Source organism: Parambassis ranga, unplaced genomic scaffold, assembly GCF_900634625.1.
Source record: "Parambassis ranga unplaced genomic scaffold, fParRan2.1 scaffold_21_arrow_ctg1, whole genome shotgun sequence".
Lineage (NCBI taxonomy): Eukaryota > Metazoa > Chordata > Actinopteri > Ambassidae > Parambassis > Parambassis ranga.
In genome coordinates, this window is record NW_021144767.1 from 3,196,264 (window position 1) to 3,201,260 (window position 4,997).

Sequence of the window (4,997 nt, forward strand, 5' to 3'; positions counted from 1 at the left end):
GACTCATACTGGACTTAATTTTAGAAAGCACATAAAAAAGATATCAAAAACCCAATCAAAATACAATTTGGCTACCTTCAAACATATAAGAAATTCGCTCTCAACACAGGCAGCTGAATGCTTCTTTAATGCAATGATTTTGCCGCATTTCTCCTATTGCATCACAAGCTGGGCACAAGCAAAAAAAACAAATTTAAAAATAATGGAGTCTCTGTACAAACAGGCTCTCAAAACTCTTGATAAAAAACCTCTACAGTATCACCATTGTCACATACTGAGCAAATATAAGATGTTAAACTTTGAAAACTGCATTATGTTTTCACACATGCAATTGGTTTTTAAGATTGTTCACAATAAAGCCCCTCCTCCTCTCAAAGAATATGTACACCGAACTGCAGAAACATCAATTAGAATAACACGGAGTGGCTCGAGAGGGCAATGCAAAATTCCTGCTTTTTCCTATAAGGCCATTAATTGGTAGAATAAACTCCCCAACCATTTGTTGAGCAAAAATGATTTTATTACTTTCTCGAGAGAAGCAAAATCCTGGCTTTTAGAAAACCAGCGTTGTACACACTGATGCTATTATTTTAATATTGATAGTACTTGTATACATTCTATTAACTGTTGTATTGTGTATGCCTTTGTATAGAAGTGTTCTTAGCTGTTTTTTATGTATATACATACAGATGTTCTTAAATATGGGAGATTTAAGCTGAACAGTGTGATGGGGATGGCCTAAAAGGTTTGGTGGGTGGAGGTGTTTCAAGCATCTGAGAGCAAATAAGTCACATGTAACTTTAACTGCTGTTGTGCGTATTGTGTACATGTAAATAACCAAAACCATGACGGAATGTCTGTCAAGATGGAAACAATGCAAGCTAAATAAACTATGCAATTAAGAAGTGAGGAGTACATTCTGTCTCATTCACTTCAGTCAGTGAATGAGACAGAATGTACTAAGATCTGTTAAACTGAGGAGAATTTCATGACTAATCGAGTGGAAGATGCAAAATACATACATCTGCAGTTGGAGAACGGGACTACTGAAAGACCACCTGAGTGAACATTGGCATATCATAACATATTACAACAGAAGAAGCATTAATCACTTCTTGACTTTAAATATGGACACTGACATAAGAACATTTACCTGTGCAGCAGGAGAGTCTCTGGCTGCGACCTCTGGTGGTCCAGCCAGGTCCAGCCGCCTCCAGCGCACCTTTTGGGCCTGGGACCTCTTTTCCTTCCGCGGCATTGTCCTGTGAAGAAGGTAGACAGAGTTGTGTGTATATGTACTGTGTGTGTATATGTATGTATAGCTATGTGTTATTTATATAGAATATGTGTGTGTGTGTCTGTAGGTGTTAATGTGTTTAATGTTATTTATATAGAATATGTGTCTGTAGGTGTTAATGTGTTTAATGTTATTTATATAGAATATGTGTCTGTAGGTGTATCCAGCGTCGATCTGAAGAGTTTTCCAAAGAGCTGAAAGGAAGAAAAAAAAAATCTGTCAGGGCGCGGTTACATTTCCATGCTAACAATATAAAAAGCACTACTGTTTCTATTACAGCTGAAGGTTTCCAACCATGTACAGAATCATTGTATCACTGAATTACATATAAAATAACAGTTGTGGCTGTGTTAGTAACGTTGTAGATGACTGGCTCAGAAAATGCTGCAGTATAGTAGTACACACAGTATCTGTGAAGAGGACACAGAAAATCAACACATGCATTGTGTTTACTGTCACTTCTTGTATATGCTGCTCACACAACCCAATGACTCCATGGGTATTAATAAAGGTTATGTGAATGCACGACACTGTGATAAATTGTTCAGTTTTAAATGACTGTAGCTCTGGTGCTTTAACACATCATCATTAATATTCTTCATTTAAAAGTGAAACTGCCGAACTAATCGGACTGTAAAGAGAAGTTACACTAATTTAACCAAAAGTGCATCAGAATGAAATCTCCTACCCTACCTTTAAGGCTGTGAACCCCTCACTGCACACTTTAAACTCCGTTCTCTCTGTTTAAACACTGTCAGAGTTCAAACCTTCGTAGGAAATAAGTCCAGTATTACAGAATGAAACCAAAGATCAAACCTGTTTTCAGCAGCATTCTGCATTCTGGAGATGGACTGACACTGGTCTACGGACTATCCGGACCAGAACTCAATGAGCTGTAAGAGAAAAACAAGGTGAGAGGTGAACTGGTTATAGGAGGGACCACTGTAATGCAAACATGTGATTTGCTGATTCTGGTGTTTTTAGGTTTTGATTTAAATTCCACAAAATCATTTATTTGCATTCAATTATTTTTGATTGTAACCATATATAATTCATACTTCTGTCTGTGTTCTAAGAGTCTTAAAAATATGTGGTTTCCTTTTTATTTACAGTGTGCATGTCATGTGACTTATGAACGTACAGTTTGTGCATATATATAAACAGTTTGATTTCCAGGTTGATGCAGCAACAGCTGCTGCTCTGACACCATTGTTCATGTCTTCCTCTCTCTGCACTGTGTTAACACACCTGAATGCTGCAGAGCATCTTCTTCTTTCCTGCTAAATAAATAATGGCCCTGTGGTCTGGTGGTGTCGGTTCACCTTGGACAGCGATGGACAGGAGGACAGGAAGGTCCGGCTGCTCTCAGCTGGGACCTGTGTGTGTCTGGGTGCACACACACCTGCAGTCTGCCCACAGTTACTGACGTAGCCACTCCGTCACACCCCAGCTGACACATGACCGCACCAGGTGGCTGCTGCTATGACAGATGGTGGTTGTCAGCATTCCTCGTTAGTATAGTGGATAGTATCTCCGCCTGTCACGCGGAAGACCGGGGTTCGATTCCCCGACGGGGAGAAAGACTTTTACCATCAGATAGGATGATACTGACCCTGTACATTGCTGCTGCAATAGAAAACATTTCCCAGTTTGGGATAAATAAAGTATTTGTTCTGTTCTGTTCTGTTCGTCTTGTGTCTTGTGAGCTTTAGATTATATTATTTCTTGGGCTCTGTGCTCTAAGTGTCTTAAAAATATGTGGTTTCCTTTATTTACAGTGGTGCATGTCATGTGACTTTACTTATGCAACATGTATGATAATGTTCTGTCTCCTCTCATTTCCAGACGTGCAGCCAAAAACATGTGCAGTGATGATATGTGACGGTATCATCATGGTCTCAGAGAGAAGAGCTGAGTGTGTCTGCTCTGATCTTTGTTGTGTCTCTTCTCCTCTGTAGTTTCTGCTTGTTGCTCCGTCACACGCCCTCTGCTGGTGAGCCGCGTCATTACACACAACCTCTGCTGCTGTCAGACTGTATAATAACCACTTCTGATAGGAGCAATATTCACACACCACAGTGTACAACACATTATTTATTTAGTTTCTGATGCACTATGTACAGTTTTCTTACAGACCACTTCTCCCTCCACTCACCTGTGCAATAACTGTTCATATGTAAACTGTTGATGATTCTATTCTATATTTTATTGGTAGTTTATTTTATCATATATATCTTTTCTTAACTTATCCTTTGCTGTCTGTACCTGCTGTTGCAAAAATGCAATTTCCCCATTGTGGGACTAATAAAGGTTTCTTAATCTTAATCTTAAGACTGTCTGGAGGACACACAGAGTGGACATGGGTCACAGAGTGCTGCTGCTGTTTGTGTCTCTGCAGCATGGGCAGCTGCTCCTGCTCCACTCGTCACCGGCTGATTGTTCACACCTGTGATCAGTCATCAGCCAATCCTGCTGCAGCTTCCATCTAGTATATGTGTCCAATGGAAGCTGAGCAGCATGGCTACACACATAGAAACACTACACATAGTTTGTCATATAAATAACATGGATTGAATCATGTTGTACAGTCAATGGAAACAAAAAGCACTGAGAGTGGTGCTGGTAGTGCAGCAGTGGATGGAGGCTGAAGTGCTGCCACCTAGTGTCAATATTTGGTATTAACTCTGACTACATATTCCACCTTTAACTCTCTGCCATATATACTGTGCCATGTGTGAAGTGATAATAAAATGTGAATGTGAATTTATTGTAAAGAACTTTACTTATTATCCCTGTTATAAGTGAGCAGTGTGTGTGTGTGTTTGATGGAGTGTGTAATGTCTGCTCAGTGTTACTGATGCTGCTGTGTGTGATCTGAAAACTGATCAAACTGTGATGTGTCTGATGCTGACAGAAGAATCAGAGGTCAGACAGTCGGATCCTCCTCTGTGACACCTTTAACATCATATCAGAAATCTCTGTCTGCTTCTGGTACATGCAGCTGATCACCAGCAGGGGGCTCACTGCTTTGCTGTCACTCAGTGTAACAATGGAACTGTTAGAATGATGGTGCGGCTCACACAGGTGTGTGTGGTTGAGGTTAATCAGTGCAACAATGTCAGCTTCTCTCTACAGACTGTGAGAGAAACAGTCTGACTGAAGACAGGAGGAGGCAGAAATGTCACTGTGTGGATGTCAGCTGCCAGAAAACACCACAGAAGAAGAAGAAGAGGCAGAGGAAGAAGAAGAACAGAGAGGGGAAAGTGTTTGTGGTGACAGTGGATTGGAGTAAAGCTCAGCTGCTACAACAGAACAGTTTCTGAACACATGTGTAGCCACCAAAACTACACCTGGTACAACAAAGGATCACAGTGAGTGGAGGACCAAGGCTGGAACCAGAGGACCAGAGCTGAGCTCTGGAGGCCAGAGAAGTCCTCCTGCAGCCTCTGCTGAGTTTGTTCCTTTTGACCCCCTGTTCTTTGTTGTTGATGATCTTTTTGCAGTGTTTTGCTGATTTATTTATGTAATTATATCATGTGAGGATGTTTTGACATAGCAGATCATCATTTCACTGTGATTCAGATCAAATTCAGATCACAGAAAGGCCTTCCTGTTCTCACTTCAGTGAATGAATTATGGTTTTGAATTTTCATTGGTCAACAGTGGTGGAATTGTAACCTTTTAAATGGGATTCTGTTTG

At 40.5% G+C, this 4,997-nt stretch overlaps 1 non-coding gene across 1 annotated transcript; it reads left to right on the forward strand.

The window, feature by feature from the left end:
• The first annotated feature begins 2,803 nt into the window (after window positions 1-2,803).
• On the forward strand, window positions 2,804-2,875 carry trnad-guc (transfer RNA aspartic acid (anticodon GUC)). Its single transcript has one exon. It is a non-coding gene; the product is annotated as a tRNA-Asp (tRNA).
• The last annotated feature ends 2,122 nt before the right edge of the window (window positions 2,876-4,997 follow it).